At 35.8% G+C, this 25,724-nt stretch overlaps 1 non-coding gene across 1 annotated transcript; it reads right to left on the bottom strand.

The window, feature by feature from the left end:
• Positions 1–1,373: 1,373 nt before the first annotated feature.
• LOC129066098 (U1 spliceosomal RNA) lies at positions 1,374–1,537 on the bottom strand. The gene has a single exon (XR_008528641.1). It is a non-coding gene; the product is annotated as a U1 spliceosomal RNA (small nuclear RNA).
• Between the last annotated feature and the right edge of the window lie 24,187 nt (positions 1,538–25,724).

Genomic DNA, 25,724 nt, shown 5'->3' on the forward strand with positions numbered 1-25,724 from the left:
CTGTCAGTTTTTTCCCAATCTAAAGTTACTCTTGTATCTCCCTTTTCATACTGTACTCATCCGAAAGTACTATGTGCATACTAAACACTCCCCACACCAACGGAGTGAAAACCACCTCCTTAAGGTTGGGGGGCAAAGTACCTACATAGATTGTTTGGAATTCTACAAAAGAGATCATTGTTTGTTTGTTTGTTTGTTTATTATATTTGTGTATGTGTCTGTGTGTGTTTATGGCATCTCCTTACTTTCTGGCACTATGATGCTCCAGGTTCATCTTGTATATTTCCTCTCCAGTCCTAGAATTAGTCACTCTCCAAGGAGACCTGGATCCTTTTATATAAGAATGGTATTAGGAAACAAGATCTGGGTGTCAGGTGTGCTTGTTCCCACTGGGGTGTCCTTTTCTCTGGGACTTCCCAGGGGAGAGAGCAAGGTATGAGTGTATACTCACCTGTGTATGTGCACATATTTATAAATATGCATATGTGCAAGCATTTGTATCTACACTAAGCAAAACATGGGTTCAAAATGATGTCCTCAACTGTAATGCATTAGCAAGTGTATCATTTTAGCCTCCTTCACAGGTGTATAACTTCCCAGTACATTAGTAAGAAATTGGGTTCCTGCCATGTGACATTCATTTACTTAACTGTTCATTTCCAGCATACATGTGGAGCAGAATCAGAAACGTTAACTCAATGTATGCATGGAGAATAATTTTATCACCTAGATTGCAGTCTTTCTGTATATTCTTTTTTTCCTTTATTCTTACAAACTTCATTTATTTCCAGAGTTACTTGGGTCAAGAACTATGTATTCCACCACCTTTAGTTATATTATTTTGTACATTGCAATGCAGTTAGATTGTTTTATCATAATTTGAATTCCATTTTGCAGGCCCGAATCTCCTACATAATTTTTAAAAATGTGTACTTAGATTGAAATTCACTCTATGTGCTGTAAAGTTCTATGACTTTTGACAAATGCATTGTATCATATATCTGTAATTACAGGCTCATACTTAGATTCATCACCCTAACAAACCTCCTGTCCCCCCACTTAACACTACCTCTGTCACCCGGAATTTCCTGGCAATTACTGATATTTTTACTGTGTCTATAGTTTTATACTTTCCAGAATATCATTTAGTAAGAATTGTATATTATGAAACCTCAGATGGAATTCTTACATGTAGCAATGTGCATTTAAGATTCGTCTCTAGCTAGCATTTTGGAAAAACACATTCTTGATATAATTTTTGATTTTTCAAATTTTCTAAAATAAACAGATATTTGTTTTTCTTTCTTTTCTTTTCTTTTTCTTTTTTTCTTTTCCTTTTATTTTTAATTTTCTTTCTTTCTTTTTTTTTTTGCCAGGGGAGAGCACAAATGCAGTCCCCCAGTACCACAGATTATGCAGTCGAGTTTTCCACATTTGGGGAAACCGTAGGGATCAGCACACCCGAAGCGCAATGGATAAGCCTCACCCTGGGAAAACCACCTTCATGATCATGGTGTCTCCCCTGCCAAGTAAGTATAACAGGTGTTATTTTTATAATATCAAATAAAGTTATTAAACCAGTAAAAAAATAGATTTGTCCTTGTCTTTTGTAGCTTGTTGGCTCACATTTTAAAATATCTGAAAAAATACTATCTCATAGGGATCTACCAGTTGTTTATCCACCCACTTATTGAAAGATAACTTCATTGTTCCATTTTTTTGTCAATCATAAATAAAGTTGTTATAAACATTCAGAAAGAGGTTTTTATATTAACACACATATCCAGATAAGTTTGGTAAATTACAGGATCAAGGAAAATTTTCTTTATTCCCTGTCAATATGTATTGTCTATTATTTTATTTTCTTGCTCCATTGTACCAGCTAGAACTTTCAGTATTAAGTTGAGTTGAGTGTTAAGAGATTCTTTGCTTTCTCTCAATTGCAGGGATATAGCATCAAGTCTCTCAGTAGCTGTTGGTTTTTTGGTAGATATTTATCGTCCAGTTCGGTAAGTTATCTTCTTTTTTTATTTTTTGGAGATTTTTTTTTTATTATTATGAAGGGATGTTGAATTTTTTCAAGTACTTTTTCTGTATCAATTGACATGATTTATGATTTTTCTTCAATAAATTCTTGATGTGGTAAATTACATTGATTTCAAATGTTGAACCAAACTTGCATATACGGAATAAATCCATTTGACCATGGCATATAATTCATTTCATTCATTATTGGAAATCTGGGAAACACACTGCAGAATTGTTCCATAAAAAAATACAAGGAAGTTATTATATTGATCACAATGCCTCAGGGCTTTCCCTGAGGTCACTATTTCCTTTGCATTATGTGTCTGCCACAAGATGCCCATGTTAAAAAGGGCCTTTAGACACAGAACAAACCAAGTCATTAGCTATGAGATACACTTGCTCATACTGGAATTGAGCTTGAATTGGATATGAGTGAGGCACTAGCAGCACCTAATATGGTTACGGTCTTTTATGCTACGCATGAAAATCCATACTATTTTTAACTACTGACTATCTTTCTTATTTCTTTTTTAAAAAAATATTTTATTTATGTATTTTTAGAGAGGGGAAAGGAGAGAGAAAGAGAGGGAGAGAAACATCAATATGTGGTTAAATATCACGTGCCCTCTGCTGGGGACTTGGCCCGCAATTCAGTCAGGTACCCTGACTAGATATCAAGCCAGAGACCCTTTGGTTCATAGTGGCAGCGCTTAATCTACTGAGCCGCACCAACTAGGACATTATTTCTTATTTAATTATTATGCTTCAACTCATCTTTTATAGCTCATCTAAATACATACCTCTTCAACAATTCTTCACAATATAATAATATCCAATGTAAGTGTCTTAATTTTTCAGAATAAGATAGAGTATGAGTGTCTTAACACCCTGGACTTTTCTATAACATTTAAATTACTGGATTTTAATAACAAATTAACTTTTTTCCCAGCCAACTTGACTCTAAGTTCCTTAAAGGCAGGGGCACTTTTGCTGTTTCCCTAGAGTTTTTTATGGTATTTGGCACATAGCTTCTTCTCAACAAGTTAGTTAGAGAGATCTTAATTTTTAAATGCCTAATCTGACAAACCTTTGAGTACAATCATGGCTGATTAAAATGACATTCACTGAATGCTTAATAAAATACATATTCTAAGTCAGAATGTTTGCCTTTGTTCACAAATGAGCGTATATGCACTCCAATAAAATGTTTTTCTCTTTAGTGATTATGTTTAACAACCATAAAAATGACTCAATAATAAAAAGGAACTTTCTAAGCAATATAAAAGGGATAATTTGGAGCTTTTTTTCCTTTATCATTCTCTATGTTACTCTCCATTCGAAGTATACACTCCCCTTTGTATCATTTTATTCTATGTTATGCCATTTATATCATTTCCAAAAGTTGAGATTAGTTCATGCTAAGTCTTCTTTGTTGTGCACAGGAGTAAAAAGTGGCATGAAAGCTTCAACCCAGCCATTATCTTAGGTTCTCTTATAAGTATAGAAACTCTCTACATTTCATCAGTGAAAATGTCATATTAAAAGATGTGATTACTATCACTCTAGCATTTACTAGTTTTTTGAATAAAACACTATAAAATAAAGTAACACAATCTTCTCTAAGATAGAGCTGTAGATGATATACATCCTTTTGAAGCATGAGCCAAGACCAACCATTTGCATGGAAAAGCAGCTTGGGTGAGCCCATAAGTTGGATGGGGTGAAGTCTCTGGGTATACCAAGGTGGGTCAAACAGTATTAGCCAGGTTGATGGAGTCTCAGATATGGTACCAGATTGCTGGTTGTGTAGGGGGAGAGTTTACACAAGGGACAATGACCTTTGCTCACCCTGATACTAGATACTTCGGTTCCTCCCTTTATGCCAATGGTGCCTTTCAAGCTGCTACCTTGGTGCTGGAGCTCTGAGAGAGTGAACTGGAGTAAGTAAGTCCATGTATGTGTTTTTTAAGAGGAACTGCTTGGGTCTCCAGAATTTTCTTCCATTGACTCATTCCCTACTGGTTTTTGCAGCCAGAAGTTGTGGGGATTTGTCTTCCCGGCACTGGAACCCTGGGCTGGGGGGTATTTTGTAAGGATGGGACTCCTTGCTCCCATAGTGTTCCTCCAGAATTTTTATCCACCACACATGGATGCGTTGCAGCCCATTCCACATCTGCACCCCACTACCACTCTAGATGGATGTGATTTCTTTAATTCCATAGTTATCAGACTTCCATTCAACTCAATTTCTAACAGTTCTGAATTATGGTTGTTCTGTATTTTAGTTGTAGTTTTGATGTGTTTGTGTGAAGAAGCAAGCCTACACTGCCATCTTGACCCGAGGACCTCCATGTTGTTGTTGTTTTTGTTTTTTAAATACAGTCAGAGTCATCTTTCCTTGAGTTGTGGAAATGAAACTTTTAAAATATAAAGAAGGATTTGCCAAATCTTGATGAGAGATAGACTTAGATATTTTCTTCATATCTTTGGTTTTTATTTTACATATACTCAGTTATTCAATCCTGACAATTTATTTCTCTTTAGATGTTTAAAATTATCTAATAAAGCTTAAATTTAGTACCATATTTTAACATTAGTTGCCACATACTTTGTTGCAGAGTCCTCCAAAATTAGTGAATAAATGAAGTATACCATTAAATGTATAAATATATATTTAGTTCATACATTCTGCTTCTCAGATAAGAAATCGTACATTGTGTTCTCTCACAGGAAAAGAAAGAGAGAGATTCTTCTGTAAATATTTAGCTTCCATTTCTAACCTCTTATATTTTCTAAGACTAAGATTCTAAAGTATTATAACTATGAATTCTATTAGAAACTAAAGGCTACATTGCAAGTATACATTAACGTATGTTCAATATTATTCTTTACTCAGTGGAAAATTAGTAGGTTTACTTATAATAATCAATTTATAAAGTTAATACTATATATATATATATATATATATATATATATATATAAATTACTTCATTCAATTTGGGTAGATTGTCTACAAATGTGGCAACCAAAATTCTTTCCATCGTTGTGTTTTCTGCCTTTTCTTCAATCAGAAGATGGAAGCTACCTACACCAGTTGAACCTGGGATGGCCTTATGACTTGCTTTGACCATCAGAATGTGGTAGAAATGATGAAGTGTGAGTTTCAAACCTAGGTCTTAAGAGGCCTAGTAACTTCCCTTTCGCTGTCTGAAACTCAGAAAACATCCAGTAAGGAAGCTTGTCTAGATCTCTGGAGGATGAAAATCCACATGAAAGATCAATGCAGTGCCTCAGTCTATAGCTACCATAAATGCCAGGTGTGAAAATAAGACCATTTTAAGATTGCCAGGACCAGCTTTTCCCATGGACAACTTCACAAATGACCAAAAGAGAACAAAGAAGAATGTCCCTGCTGAGACCATTCAATCATCAGAGTCATAAAAAAACATAAATTGTTTTACTTTATGCCACTTTATTTTATGGTGACTTTTTTTGAAATAACATGAAACTGATACAAAGATGAAGGAGAAAAACAAAAAATGATCTAAAATTAACTCATTTTAGTTGATAGGAAGCATCACAGATTTTAGATTACTTTCTGTCACATCACTTTCTATTTATATCTTCCCATAATTAAGTTTTAAACAATTTTTTTAGCAAAGTAAGACCTAGCTTTGAAACTAAATGGTAAGTTCATTTTATATGAAAAGAGTTTGAAAATAATATATGATATGTACAAAACTAAAAAACATGTTGCTAAAGCTTACGGCAAATTTTATTCTGAGCTACTTAAAACAAAGACCTGTTTAACACTGCCCCCAGTGATACACGGTGAGTTGAATGCCTCCTGATCATGAAGCCACTCCTGGAAACATGTTTCTATCAGAGAAATTTATATTAGGAAGAGGAGACATGCCATATCTTTAAAACCTCATTCAGAGGCATTATATCATTAAAGTATTATCTTTATCAAATTTCAAAATAAATTTTACAGTAAAATTTTATCTCTACCGATCTGTCACAGCAATTAGTGATGGATTATATTGTAGTAATCAACATGAACACTTTCACTAAAAGTTGTTTCATTCCATAATACTATTCAGTATGAAATGGAGATTTACATTGGTTTATAATTTAAACATTGAACAGAAAATTTCAAACTTGTTCTGGTCTTTGGGCAAACACCACCTGTCCTTCTCAAACCTGGATGTTCATCAAAGCTTACTACAGAAAAATAACACCTGTGAGGTGTGTGGTCTGATCCGCCCTCAAACTTTAAACCACTGCCTTATACAATGGATATATCGCTTCACTGATAAAAATCATAATTTTTGTGGGTCTTGGGTAATACCATGAACTATGCATCCCATTTCCACCTTGGCGGCCACATGCTGCATTCTGGCTTTCTCAAGGTTAGCGTCACGTTGTGCCTCTTTCCACCTCCAGAGTGTCTCCCATTGTACCCCTTGGTACAGCTGATTCCAATTCCTCTAGGGTTTTTGTAAAAAATTAAATTTTCAAGCTACTTCTGTGACCTACTAAATCAAAATGATCAAAGAGGACTGAGAACTTGAGAATCAGTATTTTAAACAAGCACAGTTGTTTGTCATTCTTTTTTTCTTCAGTGAAACTATGAGCAATGCCTACTGTCTAAGCTATGCATTTTATCGGAGCTAATCCGTATACCACATTCAAGCTTAGGTGCTACTGAAGATGGAACGCTGAATAGGAAAAACTTCCCCAATATTACTTACCTTTCAATGATACCCTTCAGCGACTGACTTTTCTCTTGTTAAGTTTTCGTTCTAATGCTTATGGAGATTTGAGGTTAGGTGTTGATTTTTAATTTATTTCCCGCCTACTTTCATATTATAGTATGTAGGCCACCCCTGGAGAAACTGCACACCATGTCAGTAAAGAAAAAATCCTCCACTGACGATTTCTAACTGTGCAGAGGACAGTGATTTGTATTAGAGATAAACACTTATGGTGTGTAAAACTACATTCTGAAATACGCCATGTTGTATATCCACTCCTTGTGTAGAATAGTGGTTTATTGCAGAAACAATGATGATGCCAGTTTGATTAAGCTGACAGCACCAGGATGTGAGAATACATGATATGATGATTTTTTTATACTCCGTCAGTCAAACATGAAGACAAATTGTATTAAGCTGGCAGCCTCCCAGGTGAAGAGTGTTTAAAAGGTTAGTCTGAGGTTGAAACTTAATAATACCAAAATCAGATCCAGGTTTTATTGTTGGTGATAGAGTTGGATGGATATATTTTAACCATTGCGTTTAGACTTTTTTACATTATATTATGCATGAGATAGAATGAAATGGGGGAAGAACTATAGCAATAGGGTAATATAAAAATAAAAGTGATAGTAAAAAACCAAAGCATTAGAAATGTCAACTTCTCAATGGAAAAACAGATATAGCTGCATTTTACATTAGCTCATGAAGTTGGAAAAGTAATTTGTATACCATCGTGTCTTAACCTCAAGTTATGGATGTGAGAAGTGAACACTAAGAAAGCTGGATGCTCTGTTGGGCTCTGTCATTATTTTTCCATGGGATCATAGGCAGGCAGGAACCTATGGACTGCAGTGCCTTTTTATGAAAATTTAGGTCATTTAAAAGGAGTGAGTTGAGAATCTTTAATTTTGGAGAATTTTGTTGATACTCTATGGAGATTCAGTGTATATAAGTAACCTCTTTATAGATAACTAAATTTTCTCCTCACAACATTTAAGATGGAAAATATGTTATGCCAGTTCAGTAAGTGATTAATTTTATTGAGCTTCTAATTTGCCAGTACTATGCTGAACTGTTAATATGCACTTTCAATTTTTTAACATTAATTGCAACAATAAGTTGTAGTATTATTATTTTTCCATTATAATGCAGTGGAGCTGAGGCTGAGAGTGTATTACCTGCTTGAAATTTCACAATTGGTAAGAGCTGGATCCCGGGTGTCTGAGGGATTGTGACTACGGATGATGTGGTCTTAACAATTGTGCCACAATAAAAAATTAGTAACTAACTATGAGTGTCATGAGTAGCAGCATCAGAACAGCAGAGTCATCTGTAAATTCCTTAGTAAAAGATTGTTGGAATATATTCCAAATCACAGCAATTTTCTCTTCTTTGCTACCTGCTCATATTCAAAGGTTAGTGTCTGGCAGGCAGGACCTAAATATGAAAGTAATGAAGAGGGTTTAACTCTGCCAGATATGTAAACATTCTGTAAAGCTTCTAAAATTAAAACAGTGTAGAACCATATGAGCAGACCGAACAACAAAATAGAATAAAAACAGAGAGAACCAAAAACATTTCAAAATTTTACATAGGAAAAAACATCTGAAAATTTCCTATAAGGTCCAAAAACATTTAAATGACAAGATTTCAAGGACTGCAAAATAGATAAACTTTTCAGTAAATGGTATGGGGATCAAAGGAGACATTCAGGCCAGGAAAAAATTGGCACATAAACGCACTGTGCAACCAAATAAACCTAAAAAAATTTCAGTGGTCTAAATGTAATAATAAAATCATGCATGCATGACAAAAATTAATTTACCTGAAATTGGGATAAACTTTTTGAAATTTGTCAAAAATTCATAAAACAATAAGAAATTGTTAAGTTGGCTCTATTAAAGAAAAAAAAAAGTTTTTCATGCATGAAGTAACAGAGGAAAAACCAATAACAAACTCCAGAAAATATCTGTAATTTTATCTCAGATAGAGGACTTATAAAGCAAGGAAACAGCATTGGCACAATCCAAAATTTTGTGGACATATTTTCTTTAGAGAGATGAGAAGAAAAACAGACAGACAAAACAACAACAAAAAAAAACTGGCAATCTCAAAATTGCTCATAGCAATGGACAATGGATCAAATCCTCTGAAAATGAATTTACAAATATTTAACAAATATTCATTGACTTTTATTATTTTACCCCAGAATCTCATTTCTAGGATAATGTCATGAAAATAATATACCAAAAATTCAAAACACCTGTATATCCAGTTATTAGTAAAAGTATATTATTGAAATCAACACAAATATCCATTCACAAGATACTGTTTGAATATACTCCAATACATTACACACAATTAAATACTAACAAATTATTTTTTAAAAAACTAATGATGAAGTTTTGTAATTCTTTAAATGAGTGATTATCCATGCTATCCCTCCAATAAAACCTATTTTTATTGTTATACCAGAAGAAAAGAGAAGTAAACCTTATAATTTTTCAAATACAGGTCCTCCTCTTAGTTTGTGTTGTATTTCCTTTGTACCTGATGATAAAATCCAGGAAAAAAAAAGTGAAATATAAAGAAAACTACTCATATTATTTATGAGTAATATGGAAAAAAATTACGTTACAATAAATCTCAGGAGAAAGTCAAATTTAAATAATAATGGCTATTGGGGCACACATATAGAAATTTGCAAGCAAATCTTCTAAATTGTAGTTTTGTAGATTTTTTTCATAAACAAAATTAATTTTGCCTATTCCACAATTTTACACTATTCCCAGAAAGTATCCTCTATCTCTGTTCAAGTTTCTGTTATTTTGCCTTTTCAGAGATACTATAATTACTGTAGGTATGCATGAGATATAATAAGTATAGAGCCTTTTTTAAATTTTTTTGATGTTATAGTATCCTTTCATAATTGCTTTTTTTCTCTTTTTTTATTTATTTTTTCAAATACATTTGTCTCTGTCTATCCCCCACCACTTTCCCTTGCCCCCTCCCTCCCTCTCTCAACTCTTCCCCTTTGGTTTTGTCCATGAGTCCTTGCTATATGTTCCTTGACTTTCCTCTTCCCTTCTTTTCCCCCCTCACCCCCTCCCTCCTTCCCTCTTATCTCTGTTGGTTTCTTTTCCTTTCAGTGTTGCTGGTCTTATTTTCCTTGCATCTTTGCATTGTTGGTTAGGTTCCACTTACAGGTGAGATCATATGGTATTTGTCTTTGCCCCTTGCCTTATTTCGCTTAGCATAATGCTCTTGAGTTCCATCCATGCTGTCGTGAAGTTTAGTAGTTCTTTTTTTCTCTCTGCTGCGTAGTATTCCACTGTGTAAATGTACCATAGTTTTTTGATCCAATCATCTACTGATGGGCATTTAGGTTGCTTTCAACACTTGGCTATTGTAAATTGTGCTGCTATGAACATTGGGGTGCATAGGTTCTTTTGAATTGGCGTTTTGGGATTCATAGGGTATAGTCCCAGCAGGGGCATCACTGGATCAAAAGGCAGTTCCATTTTCAGCTTTTTGAGGAAATTCCACACTGCTTTCCACAGTGGCTGCACCAGTCTGCATTCCCACCAACAATGGACTAGTGTTCCCTTTTCTCCACAGCCTCGCCAGCACCTGTTGTTTGTTGATCTGTTTATGATGGCCATTCTGACCGGTGTGAGGTGGTACATCACGGTGGTTTTGATCTGCATTTCTCTGATGGCTAGTGATGCTGAGCATATTTTCAAATGTCTCTGGGCCCTCTGTATATCTTCCTTGGAAAAGCATCTGCCCAGGTCCTTTGCCCATTTTTTGATTGGATCATTTGTCTTCTTGGAGTGGAGTCGTGTGAGTTCTTTATATATCTTGGAGATCAAACCTCTCTCTGACGTATCATTAGCGAATATATTTTCCCATACGGTTGGCTCCCTTTTCATTTTGCTGATGCTTTCTTTAGCCGTGCAGAAGCTTTTTATTTTGATGAGATCCCACTTGTTTATTCTTTCCTTTATGTCCCTTGCTTTAGGAGACATATCAGTGAAAAAATTGCTGCGTGGGATATCTGAGAGTTTCCTGACAATGTTCTCCTCTAGGACGTTTATGGTGTTGTGACTTATATTTAAGTCTTTTATCCATCTTGAGTTTATTTTTGTGTATGGTGTCAGTTGATGATCCAATTTCAATTTTTTTGCACGTAGCCATCCAGCTCTCCCAGCACCATTTATTGAAGAGGCTATTATTACTCCATTTTATGCTTCTGCCCCCTTTGTCAAATATTAGATGTCCATATAGACCTGGGCTTATTTCTGGGCTTTCTATTCTGTTCCACTGGTCTATGGGTCTGTTATTGTGGCAGTACCAGATTGTTTTGAGTATAGAGGCTTTGTAGTAGAGTTTGATGTCCAGTAGTGTGATTCCTCCTACTTTGTGTTTCTTTCTCAAAATTGCTGCAGCTATTCGGGGTCATTTATGGTTCCATATAAATTTTTGAAATGTCTGTTCTATTTCTGTGAAATATGTCATTGGTATCTTAATAGGGATTGCATTGAATCTCTAAATTGCTTTGGGTAGTATGGACATTTTGATGATATTAATTCTTCCAATCCATGAGTACAGTATATGCTTTCATTAATTTGTATCTTCCTTAATTTCTTTCTTCAATGCTGTATAGTTTTCTGTGTACAGGTCTTTTACCTCCTTGGTTAAATTTATTCCTAGGTACTTTATTTTTCTTATTGCTATATCAAATGGTATTCTTTTCTCTGATTTCTTCTTCTTCTCTTTCATTGCTGGTGTACAAAAATGCCTTTGATTTCTGAATATTGACTTTGCATCCTGCTGTTTTGCCAAATTCACTTATTAGGTTGAGGAGTTTTTTGGTAGAGTCTACAGGGTCCTCTATGTACACTATCATGTCATCTGCAAGCAATGATAGCTTTACTTCCTCCTTTCCTATTTGGATGCCTTTTATTTCTTTTTCTTGTCTTACTGCTGTGGCTAGGACTTCCAATACCATATTGAAAAGAAGTGGTGAAAGCGGATATCCTTGTCATATTCCCGATCTTAGTGGGAAAGATTTCAGTTTTTGCCCATTGAGTATGATGTTGGCTGTAGGTTTTTCATATATGGCCTTTATTATGTTGAGGAATGCCCCATTTATTTCCATTTTGCTGAGTGTTTTAATCATAAATGGGTGCTGTACCTTATCGAATGCTTTTTCTGCGTCTATTGAGATGATCATGTGGTTTTTGTCTTTTCTTTTATTTATGTGCTGTACTATGTTTATTGACTTGCGTATATTGAACCATCCCTGCATCACTGGGATGAAGCCCACTTGATCGTGGTGGACAATCTTTTTAATGTATTGCTGGATGCTGTTTGCCAATATTTTGTTGAGGATTTTGCATCTATGTTTATCAGTGAAATTGGCCTGTAGTTTTCTTTCTTTGGTAGGGTCTTTACCTGGTTTTGGGATTAGGGTGATGCTGGCCTCATAAAAAGAGTCTGGGAGTCTTCCCTCCTCTTGAATTTTTTGGAATAGTCTGAGAAGGACAGGGGTTAGCTCTTCCTTAAATGTTTTGTAAAATTCTCCTGGGAAACCGTCCGGCCCTGGGCTTTTGTGTGCCGGGAGTTTCTTGATTACTGCTTCAATTTCCCCAACTGTTATCGGTCTGTTCAAGCTTTCTGTTTCTTCCTCCTTCAGTGTTGGAAGATTATACTTTTCTATAAATTTGTCCATTTCATCAAGGTTTTCAAAATTCTTGGCATATAGTTGTTCATAGTAGTTTCTTACAATCCTTTGTATTTCTGTGGTATCAGTTGTTATTCCTCCTCTTTCATTTCTGATATTATTATTTTGGGTCCTCTCCCTTTTTTTCTTAAAAAAGCAGACTGATGAGTCTGCTTAAAGGCTTGCCAATTTTATTTATCTTTTCAAAGAACCAGCTTCTGGATTGGTTGATCCTTTGAATTGTTCTTTTTATCTCTATGTCATTCAGTTATGCTCTAATCTTGACTATATTTCCTTCCTTCTACTTGCTCTGGGATTTATTTGTTGTTGTTTCTCCAGTTCTTGAAGTTGTAGTGTTAAGTCTTTTATTTGAAATGTTTCTATCTTTTTTAGGTAAGCCTGTATTGCTATGAACTTCCCTCTCAGGACCGCCTTTGCTGTGTCCCATAGGTTTTGTACTGTTATCTGTTTATTTTCATTCGTTTCCAGAATTTTTTTGATTTCTTCTCTTTTCTCATTATTGATCCATTCATTGTTTAATAGTCTACTGTTCAGTCTCCATGAGTTTGCAAGTTTTTGAAGTTTCTCTTTGAGGTTGATTTCCAGTTTCAAACCCTTGTGGTCCGAGAAAAAGTTTGATATTATTTCAATTTTCCTGAATTTGCTGAGGTTTGCTTTGTGTCCTACCATGCGGTCTATCTTTGAAAAACTGCCATGAGCATTTGAAAAGAATGTGTATTTTTCTTCTTTGGGATGTAAGGTTCTATATATGTCAGTTAAGTTTCTTTGATTCAGTGTGTCATTCAGCTCCACAATATCCTTACTGATGTTTTGTTTGGAAGATCTGTCCATTTTTGACAGTGGGGTGTTGAAATCCCGTACTATCAGTGTGTTGCTGTCTATATCTTTTTTGAAGTCTTCTAACAATTTCCTTATGTACTTGGGGGTTCCTATATTGGGAGCATATAAGTACACAATGTTTGTCTTCTTGATAGCTTCTTCCTTTAAGTATTATAAAGTGCCCCTCTGGGTCTCTTTTTATGGCTTTTGTTTTGAAATCTACTTTGTCTGATACAAGTATGGCAACCCAGGCCTTTTTCTCATGCCCATTTGCTTGGAATATTTTTTTCCATTCCTTAACTTTCAATCTGTGTAGGTCTCTTGCTCTGAGGTGGGTCTCTTGTAGGCAGCATATGTGTGGGTCATGTTTTCTTATCCATTCAGCTACCCTGTGTCTTTTGATTGGGGCATTTAGTCCATTCACATTGAGAGATATTACTAATAGAAACTTACTCATCTTTTCTCTTTGTACCTGTGTTTCTCTCTCTCTCATTTTTTTCCTTCATCTTCTTAAACCTGTCCCCTTAGCATATCTTGGAGTGCTGGTTTGGTAGAGATGTATTCTTCTAGCCTTCTCTTGTCTGGGAAACTCCATATTTCCCCTTCTATTTTAATTGAGAGCCTTGCTGGGTAGAGCAGCCTTGGTGGTAGGCCCTCGCTTTTCATGGCTTGGAATATTTGTTGCCATTCCCTTCTGGCTTGTGGTGTTTCTGTTGAGAAGTCAGCTCCTAGGCGTATCGGGGCCCCCTTGTATGTTACTTTCTCCTTCTCCCTTGCTGCTTTGAGGATTCTCTCTTTGTCTTTGATAGTTGCCATTTTAATGATGATGTGTCTTGGAGTGGACCTCCGTGAGTCCCTTTGAGTGGGGTCCTCTGTGCCTCCTGGATCCATGAGAGCCTTTCTCTGCTCAAATTAGGGAAATTTTCCATCATTACTTTTTCGAGAAGGTTCTCTATCCCTTGCTCCTCTTCTTCTCCTTCTGGTATCCCTATTATACGGATATTATTGCGTTTCAGGTTGTTCTGCATTTCCCTAAATGCCTCTTCATTCTTTCTGAGTCTTTTTTCCATTTCTTGTTTTTTCTGGGAGCTTTTTTCTACCTTATTCTCCATCTCACTGATTCAATCCTCGGCTTCATCCAGCCTGCTTTGGATTCCTTCTACTGTGTTCTTCAATTCAGAAATGGTCTTCTTCATATCTTCTAGTGTCTTCTTGATAATTTTTATGTCCTTTGCCAGGTTGATATAGTTTGCTGTAAGATCCTGATAGCTTCTCTGCAGTTTCTCATAGTTATCTTTGAGCTGGCTGAGCTCATTGAGCTTCCTTAGAACCATTGTTTTGAATTCAATATCTGATAGTTCCCTTGCCTCTATTTCATTTAGCTCTCTCTGCGGGGAGTCCCCTTTTCCACTCATTTGGGGGGAACTTCTTTTTCTTCCCATTTTTGTGAGAGTCTGTTAAGTAGTTTACTTATTTATTTATTTTTGCTTCTGCTTCAATTGGGCCGTCTAGATTTCCTGACTTTGTGGATTCAACTTCTATGGTAGTAGGTGGGTTTTTTTATTTATTTATTTATTTTATTATTATTATTTTTTTCCTTTACTTTTCTTTCTTGGGCCTGCCTCTGATGATGTCTGTTGTTGACCCTATGTGATCTTGGGTCGTTTGTTTGAGCCTACTGTCTGTGTCTGACTCCTGCTTTGGGCAGCTCTGTGACCCCTTCAGCCAGGGATCGACTATTTCTGTGGATCACTCTGTACTCTCATGCTGGCTCCTTGAGCGCACTCGCTGGCCCAGCAGGATCCCCCACCCGCCTGGGCTCACGCGTGCTTGCCTGAGCCCAGGGGGCTTATTCATGACCTGATGTACTCATCTGGCCCCCCAGGCTGGCGGGCACCCTGGCACTGGTCAGTTTAAGGTCTTCTATTGTGTGCTTTCCCTGCTTTTGTCTCTTTGGATGCATTGCCTGCCCTCGCCAAATGGAGATGATGGAAATGGAAGGAAGTCGGCTCCAGGACTGTCCGGTTAATCCTGTCTCCAGTCTCTCCTCCAGGGACTCTGGGCACCTCTGTGACCATTTCGGCCCGGGGTTCCACCAATTCTGCCTACCGCTCTGCACTCTCCGGCCCGCGCAGGTCGATTTCTGCCTGCCCTCGCCAATCTGCACACTCCCTCGCAGGCCCCATTGGTGCCAAACTGTGGGAGGCCTTGCCAGCCCATGCGAGCCCTAGCCAGCCCGCGCAGGTCCCACACACGCTAGCCAACCCTTGCTGGCCACTCTGTGCAAGCGTGCGCCCCTGCACTGGGTGGTTTTGGGCTGTCTATTGTGTGCTTTTCAGCTTTTGGCTCTTTGGGGGTGTGTCCTCTTCCCACACAATGGAGACTGCGGAAAAGAGAAGGATTCGGGACTCCCTGGTTCCTCCTCCCATTCTTTCCCCAACCCCTCTGTCTCCAGTCTTTCCTCAGGGGTCTCTGTGCAGTTCTGTGACCCCTTCGGCCAAGGATCCACTATTTGTGTGGACGGTGTTGCAATCATGGGTAGTCTGGTTCATGCGTGCCCCGCTTTTCCCTCTTTGGGGGTGCGCCCTGCTTGCCCAGAATGGAGACTACAGAATGGGGAGGGAGTTGGGACTCCCCTTTTCCTCCTCCCGTTCTTTCCCCAATGCCTCCGTCTCCAGTCTCTCCTCAAGGCTCTCAATGCAGCTTTGTGACCCCTTTGGCCAGGGATCCTCTATTTCTCCCAGCCAGTCTGCACTTAGCCCCCCAACTCACACGTGTACAAGCTGTGTGCAGAGGGCACAAAAGGCAGGTTAATTGATTCCCTTATGCCTGAGCGAGATGGTAGCTACAGAGTGGGAAGTGCGTTATCACCTGGGCTCCACCGGCTGCCATCTCAGTTCTCTTCACAGTTTTCCTCACCAATCTTTTCCCAGGCACCAGCCCATCCTGCTGCTGCCTCTACCCAGAGATCAAGGAGGGTGGCTGCCACTGCAATTTTTGTGTTAGCCCTTTAAATGTCTCTTTGCATCCCCAGCCACCTGTCTCTGGCAGAGAGCGCCCCTAAGCTTTTTGGGGTTGCGTTTTGTCTGTATTTTCCTGGTCTTAGCTGCTGTAGTTTAGAGGTCCCTGTTTATGATTCAGACCCCGTTCTTCTCAGGGGGAGCTAACTGGCTGTTTCAATGTCCCTCTGGTGCTGGTGCCCGTGGGCACCCAGCCTACCCTCTTGAGCCTCCACAATACTTCTCACCAGTTGGGATGTGTGAGAGTTGAATCCACTGTCTGTCTGCGGCTCCAAGGCTCCTCTCCCACTATCGTTCCATTGTTTTCCAGGTGATTACTCCACTATTTAGTTGCAATTCCAGTTTGGTCTTGGGAGGAGGAGGTCAGCGTGACTCCCATTCACTCCTCCACCATTTTCCCTCCTCCTTAAGGTTATGTAGCAAATATGTAATAAGTATTCACAAGAAGAAATGAAAAATAATTTTATTAACTAAAAACTTAATAAATTAAAAACTTGTTTTCACTTGTTTTTAAAGTCATAGAAACAGCCTTGGCTGGTGTGGCTCAGTGGATTGAGTGCCAACCTGTGAACCAAACAGCTGATGGTTCGATTCCCAGTCAGGACACATGCCTGGGTTATGGGCCAGGACCCCAGTATGGAGTGTACAAAAGGCAACCACACATTGATGTTTTTCTCCCTCTGTTTCATCTTCGTTTCCCCTCTCTCTAAAAATAAATAAATAAATGTATATTTTTTTAAAAAGCCACAGGAACAGAATACACACTGTAGTGAATTAAAAAAAAAAAAAAAAAATATATATATATATATATATATATATATATATATATCAGAATGGTTAAGTGCAGAACTCAAAATGCATTCCTCCATAAAAGTAGCTAAAATAATGAAAGAAAAAAACAATTAATTAACTTATTATTCAACAAAAATGACTGACATGCTAAAACAGCAAGCTCTGTATTGTTTTAATTTGCCCTTATTAAATTCCTACTTCTCAGCTCAGTGATTATCTTTGAAAATAGCCCACATTATTGGTATTAGTACAGAACAATTTCCTAGAAACATATACTTAACCAAAATAGACACAAGTAGAAAGTCAGAATAGTCCTATAAGAAGTAAAAACATTGATTCAATTAAAAAAAAAAAAAACCTTTTAACAAAAACAACACAGCCCACGACCAGATGTCTTGAGTGGTTAATTCTACCAACGATTTAAGAAAGGTTAATAGTAATCCTTCACAAACTCATCAAAAGAAAAATAAAAGAGGTGGGCGCACTTGCTAACTCAATTAATGAAACCAGCATTATCCTGACACTAAAGTCCAACAAAGACTTCACAAAAAAAGAAATCAAAGGACCAATATACTTGATGGATAAAGATGCATTAATTTATACCAACAGAATATCAACAAATTTAACCTAGAAACATATTACAATGATTATATACCATGACCAATAAGGATTTATGATAGTAATTCAAAGTTGATTCAATATACAAAAAAGTCAGTGTACAATGGAAAAGAACTGAGAGCCCAGAAAATAAACCCAAATGCATGTGGGAAACTGATTTTCAACAAAGGAGCTTAAAATATACCATGAAAAAAAGAAAGTCTCTTTTATAAATAGTGTTAAAAAATTGGAAAGCCACATGAATAAAAATGAATATAAACCACTATTTGACAACAAACACAAACATTAACTCAAAAGGGATTAAGATCTAAATATAAGACCTGAAACAAATATGTAGAAGACAACATGACAACTAAAGTTTAGGCACTAAACTTATGGGCCTCAGAGAGGATTTTATGTATTTGACTCAAAGGCAAAGGAAGTAAAAGCAAAAATAAAAGGATGAGACCATATCAAACTAAAACTCTGCTGTACAACAGCAACAACAACAAAATCAACAAAAGAAAAGGGCAACCAAAGAAATAAGAGGAGATATTTGCAAATAATACCTCCAGTAAGTGGCTAATAGCCAAAATATATAAAGAACTTATACCACTCAACAGTATAAAACCAAACAACCCAAGTAAAAAAAAAAATTGGTAGAGGATCTGAATACTTTTCCCAAGAGTACATACAAATGGCCAAACTACATATGGAAAAATGCTCAATTTCTTTAGATATAAGGGAAATACAAATCAAAGCCACAATGATGTACCATCTAACACCTGTTAGAATGGCTATTATCAACAAGATAAGAAAAAAACAACTGTGCTTGTGAGGAAAAAGGAACCCTCATACACTGCTTGTGGGAATGTAAATTGGTGCAGCCACTATGGAAAACAGTAGGAAGATTTCTCAAAAAAAAAAAAATAAGGATAGAGTTACCATATGATCCAGCAAGTCCTCTTCTGGGTATTTATTTGAAAAAGTTTAAAACATAAACGGAGAAGGGAAGGGAAGGATCAAGTCAAGGAACACGTATAAAGGAAGGACCCATGGACAAAGCCAAAGTGGGAAAGGATTGAGGGAGAGAGGTGAGGGAAGGAGGCAGGGGAAAGCGATGGTGGGAACGTGGAGACAAATGTATTTGAACAATAAAAAAATAAAATAAAATAAAACATTTATTTATAAAGATATGAATACCCTTATATTTATTACAATGTTATTCATGATGGCCAAGATATAGAAACAACCCAAGTATCTTTTGAATGTGACTCTAAATGTGTCCTGTCTAATACTGTATTCACTACCCCTATGTGGTACTTTAAATTGAAATTAATTACATTCAAATAAGTTAGCAATTTACTTTTTCAATCTCACTAGTTCAATAGCCACAGTTGCTTGGCTACCATGTCAGACAGTGCAGATAAATGAACATTTCTATCATTGCAGAAATTTCTATTGAATGGTACTACTATAGCTCATCTAGACTAGCAATGCTCCATATATATATATAAAATCATAGTTTAAAAATTTTTAGTAGCAACATTTTAAAATAAAAAGATGATAAAATCATTTTAATAAAATATTTTATTTGATCCGGTAAAATCCAAATAGTATCATTCTAACAGGTCCTCAATGTAAAAATAATAGAGAGTTTGCATTCTTTTTACATAAGTCTTCTAAATCTGGTATGTATTTTACATTTAAACATACCTCAGTTGGGATCATCACACATTTCAATTGTTTAATAGTGACATGTGATTATTGACTACCATATTGGATAATGTAGATCTAGACTTCAGAGAAGAATTTCTCAAACTTAGCACTACTGATAATTTGTGATGGATAAGCCTTTTACTTGGGGAGCTAACTTTTGCTTTGTAAGATGGTTAGAAGTATTCCTATCCCTGGTCTCTACTCACTAGATGCTAGTGGTTTCCCACTCAGGTATAATAATATATGTGCAAATATTGACAAATATTGAGCAAAATTATTCCCATCAAGAACCACCACTCTGGAGGAGGAACTGTTCTTTTTTCTAAAGCTGCTGGCCACAAGAATGAAGTAAGATTAGAGTCATTGGGACTACCAAGTGGAAGATGAAAATGAAGCCAATAAACAGGATACAGAGCACAGCAATGGGAAGATCTGAGCCCTGGGATATGATTTCAGTCACTTGATCAAAGCTAACCTGGACACTATTGTACTTTTGGACACTGGAGTGACAAGTCAATGAAATTATTTTCTAGGCCTAAGTTTCATTGGGTTTGCTCTAATTTACAACTAAAATAACTCTAAAAATCTGTCATTACAATATAAGTTCATAAATCCACCCATTACTATTTTTTCTTCAAAAAGTAAAGATGATTAATTCTTCCTTCTATATGATTTATGATAGCTTTCAATTTCCTTCCAAGAGTTACTCCTTACAGAAGTAAAGCTATTTTGCACGCTTTATGTTTCAGATAAATGTATGCTATTGTAAGCCTCCTCAATAAAAATCTTTGCTAAGGTTCTGCTTTAACTATTTCCATTGTTAATAAAATCCATTTATCAAAACTATGATAAAATGGTTGTTCATATAACCTTAATTCAATATTGTTTTATTTTGATTCCCATAATTTTCAAAAGATGAAAATTATGTGGCCAATGTGACATTTCCCACTAGGAGTGAAATTATAGAATTATTTTTAATAGTTTTTTTAAAGATTTTATTTATTTTAGACAGAGGGTAAGAAAGGGAGAAAGAGAGGGAGAGAAACATCAGTGTGTGGTTGCCTCTCACGCACCTCTGAATGGGAACCTGACCTGGCCCACAACCCAAGGCATGTGCCCTGACTGGGAATCAAAACTGCAACCCTTTGGTTTGCAGGCCAGTGCTCAGTACACTCACCCATACCAGCCAGGGAAAATTATAGAATTCTTCATGGGATTTGGCTTACTGAGTCGTACTCAATAATCATGTCACACTTGGGTGGTGCTAAAAAATAGATATGTACAAAGTGGGAAAAGTAACAGCATCTGCCTCATAAGATTATTTTTGAGCTTGATACTAAGTAAATAGCTTTTAGTAACCACTCAAACACAGCTTAGACTATTATTCTTTTTCATTGTTGCTTGTATGGTAAATATTTTGCTCAGAATCAATCTTCTGAAGGTTTTAAGAGAGCTAGAGTGACCAACTGTACATTTTACCCAAGACTGTGAGGTTTCCTGAGATGCATGACTTTCAGTACTAAAATCAAAGCAGTCCTAGGCAAATTGGGATGATTGGTCACTCTAAAGGCAGACTTTTCTGAAGCTCTTCAAGTATTTACTTACATACATCATTTTTACTGGTAAACAGTAGCTACAAGCCTCAGAGACTACTCATTCAACAAGGGATAATTGCTGAAAGTTATCTGACACTCTACACATCTATTACTGATTTAGTTAAAATGTCTAACAGGTGATTTGGAGAGCAGTGCATGGGATAGAGCACATTTCTAGGCTCCCTGGAGTTCTCTAAATCAGGAAAGTGTCTAGATTTACTGTATATACTTCATTATGTGACATATTTCTTTTTTATAAAAATGCAGGTATATATTAACAAGACTGGAGTAGTCTAAAGATGATGTTTAGTAGCTCAATAATATGAACTGAACGAATAAATGACTACCATTTGAAAAAAAAGAGCTATGTAATCTGAATGTGATTTAATCATGGGGTGAATATGTGTCACCTTCTTTGTAAGGTGTTCTAGGAAACATGCTGTGGATTTTTTTTTTGTAAATGACCTATCTGCTTGATTGCAATTAAAAAGTGAAAACACTTTTTTGAAATAGATGCATATAAAGTAATAATTATTTTAAAGACATCAATGTATACAAAGAAAATTTTAGCTTATGTCAATTTGGGATATTTTAACTAAGTTACATGATTTTCACTAAACATAAACTCTGACAGTAATTTCATGTAACATATCACTCCACATATAAATTTAAAACTACTTTTAAAAAATACATTAGATAAAAGTGGTTGAGAGTATTTTTAAATAAGAGATATAATGAATGTCATTTTTTCTTCTTTAATTTAATGTATCTGCCCAGAAGCCAGATACATTTCATCTTTAATTTGACATATCTGCACAGCACAATTCCAGATACTTCATTTGTGTTGCTCATTTCCTTACCCCTTTCACAGGAAAAAAAGGACTGTAAAAAGAATCATTACAGAAGTATGAGCAGAAAGCATCCTTTAGCTCAAGTCACAATCCCGAAAGAACTGATAATGGACAAAACAAAATCAGTAGAACATACTTCACCATGGAATACTCCCAATCATTTTCAGTTAAATAAAATTATGCCATTGCAGGGAACATCGCAATGGTTAAAATAAAATTAAAAATTGGTTATTTTAGTCTAAAAATTGAACTGTTTTTTGAAATGTCTTATTGAAAAAGAAACAAGATGTATTTTTTAAAAACGCTTTTTGTGTTTACTAATAACCGAAACAAAAATGGTACCATATTACAAGTCTGTAGAATTTCCTTTCTTATTAAAATAGTGTTTAACAGTGTGATAAACCACATAAAATATAAAATTTTCTAACTTACCCATTTTTAAGTATACTGAACTCAGTGGTATCACATGCATTCATATTGTTGTGCAATCCTCACCACCACTTATCACCAGAACACTTCACTTGCAAAGTTCAAATTCTATACCCATTAAATGGAAACTCACCATTCCCCTCTTTACCTAGTCCTTGTTCACCATCATTCTGCTTCCATCTCTATGAATTTGTCTATTCTAGGTACCTCATATAAGTGGAATTATACAGTATATCTTCTTGTGACTGGCTTATTTCACTTAAAATTAACTTAAATGATATAAATAGAAATATGTATATTAATGATATATTAAGCATTATGCAAAGGAAATTTAAAATCTTTTTTTAAAATGTCTTAGAATTGTTAATAGGAAAATGAAAATCATTGGTTGAATAAATACAAAAACTTAAGAAGGATCCAAGCATAAATACCTCCTCTTTATTTGATTAATACAATATAGTTCTTAACAGTTCCTTCTTAAAAATTTTCAAAAATCTGGTAAAATAAATTACTAAGTAAAAACTTTAAAGTAGTAAGGTTATATAATTTTAAGTATACTAGCTAAATACTTACATAATCCCTGAAATAGATGGAGAGAACAAAAATTGAATCATGTAAGTATACTGAAATGGTTGCCACGTTTTTTAACAGGTAGTGAGCTGATTTTATTTTATTCTTTCTCTAAACTTCCTGACTTAATGAAAATATATGTGAACACAGGCAGATATTTTCTGTTCAAATATAGTCAAGCAGTGCTTATGTACAGTATCTTGTGTAATGATTCACTCTGTGATGAAGAAGAAAACCTACCAGCTTGTCCCTAGGGCAGTTAGTGCTTTCTGGTTGTATTTGCATTACTTAATGCTGTCCTGGTGATTAGCATCTGGTTTCATAGGACTTCAAGGATCATAGTTTCACATGCCAGGCCCTTACTGGTAGTTTGAAAAACTGAACACATATACAAAACATCTTTTTTGGGGTGGGTATTTTATTTTACTTACAGTTTTTCTTCTAAGATGACATACCTGTGTCTGTGGTATACATTTTTGTAGGTATTTGCCAAACTCTAAAAAGCAAACATGTGCATGGATATTTGACCTCTAAAACTCATAGAGAAACCAAAGGCCTGAAAAGGCATACAAACTTAGCCAAATTCCTGGTTCATGCTTGGCAATTTTTTCCTGTGTATCACAATCCAAGTTGGATTTCCTTCTGGCTGGTGTGTTATAGACTCCTACCAAAGGGCTAGAGGCTCCTGGCTTTTACTCCTTGCTATTTTCATTGTCAGCCAGATTTTTGAACAAGGTCATGTGCAATGTGTAAAATTAATCTTCTCCTGAAAATAGCATTTCTCTAGCAGTAGTTAATCCACAAAAGACTGGAAATTAAAGGAAATCTTTTGACTTCAAGTAACATAAAGCAGGGACTCGAGATGGTGTGTCAATCCCTTGCTTTGCCTTTGATGTTCAGATCCTTTTCTGAGTCCACTTAGCCATTTGCTAGACCTCCAGGTATGAAGGATGCAGCTTTATTTTGACATCAAAGTTCAAGAGGAGAGTGTAGAATGCTAACAAGCACTGTGAGCGCCAAAGGACATGATTAAACTATAATTGGTAAGCAGTTGCTGCTCAATGAATAAAATCCATAGGAGAGAACACTCAAGTAGAAAAAATAAAAATATCAATCTGATTTGAATTTTCCTTCTTTTTTAATATAATAATGGTGGACAGCTAATAACAGGGAACATTGAGTCATAGATTTTTGTGCAGCGGTTACTAATTAAGGATAACTGAAGGAAAGCAGAACAAACTAAATATATGTCACAAGAAACTGGATTAAAAACACCACAGGCCCTGAAATAGAGATATTTCCCGTTTGGCTACAGCCAAGTAGAATATGTTGTGACCCATCATCTACCTTCCTTTCCTCATGACATTCTTGACCCTGCTGCTGAGACACTGAAGTATGGTCTGTCGGAGTCTGTTGGTTACTTTCAATGCCAAGCCAACCAAGTCCTGGAATCCATCCTGCTGGTGTGTGGCTTCTCTGAGAAGTGAAGCTATTTGTCTGGGCAGTCGCTCAACAGGAACTTAATGGGAAGAGAATCTTATTGCTGGCACTGTGAATTTGCTTCACAACAACTAGCTGGCACCTATTTATAAGGAGCTGAAAAAAGATTGGCACCCAATCTTTTTAATTCCATCCCATTACTAAGATTGGTAATGGGATGGAATTAAGCCCTATATTGAACTGCTGGGCTATAGACAGATCTACCAAGCAGTTATCAGTCCAGAGTGTTCAGAGTTGCACTTAATTTTGGCAATTAAAATTATGTTTTTTCACAAAAACAGTGGATTTCTCACTGTTAGAAAAAAGCACTTTTACCATTAAAAAGATAGAATTTTTAAAATATAACAAAGATGTTCTAGTATAACACCGCTTCCCATTTTATATATTGGAGAGTAACATATGTTGGTTTTGTTATTTCTTTTATTTTATTTGACACAATAATCTAAGATTTCATTCTGAACAAATTGAGTGTGTGTGTAAGTTTGTGCGGCATCTTTCTTATTGCATGGTTCTTACTTTATGACTTTGTGGTCAAAATTGGCCACTTATAAAATGAGGTCATAAGATTAAGTAGTGTGTAAAGTCTTTTCTATCTCACTGATAATATCAACTTCCCCAGTAGCTTAGTTAAAAACATCTAACAAGTTACATCAAGCTGAAGACTTTCATTATTTTATAATACTCATGAAAGTCAAATAAGAAATTACTTTCTATAACAAACTAGGAATAGATCTGAAAATGTTGAGGTATTGACAAAAGATTTTGTCAATGAACTACTTTAAGTCTTGCTTTACATACTTTACTATTGACCTTTAAACAGTATAGCAATTTGCTTTTAAAAGCAGTGATTGTGTTCCATTTTAACAAGTTCTCATCAGTCTGAACCATCCTCTTTTACAACTTGGTTGGTTAATAAAATTCTCTTTTTTGATTAGTCCCAAGCCTAATTTCATACTTTCTTATTTGTATTTCTTCAGCATATTTTCTATTTTTATTTGCATATATTTATCACTAAAGTATTCATACTTTATTTCTATAAGTTTATTAAAATATCAGCTCTATATCATAATTGTTGACATATATCTAGATTTGTTGAACCATTTCTTTGAAGTATGACTAACATACAAAAGGCTGTACATATTTAATATATATACAACTTGTATATACAACCTGATGAATTTGGAGATAATTGTCTCAACAATCTATATTATAAACTTATGCATCACCACCAAAAGTTTCCTCTTATCCTCTTCATTAATTTTTTTGTCTCTTCATGTGTGATAAAAACATAACATAAT

The sequence above is a fragment of the Pteronotus mesoamericanus genome, unplaced genomic scaffold (assembly GCF_021234165.1).
Source record: "Pteronotus mesoamericanus isolate MK-2021 breed Mesoamerican mustached bat unplaced genomic scaffold, CSHL_Meso_final contig_182, whole genome shotgun sequence".
NCBI classification, from domain to species: Eukaryota; Metazoa; Chordata; class Mammalia; order Chiroptera; family Mormoopidae; genus Pteronotus; species Pteronotus mesoamericanus.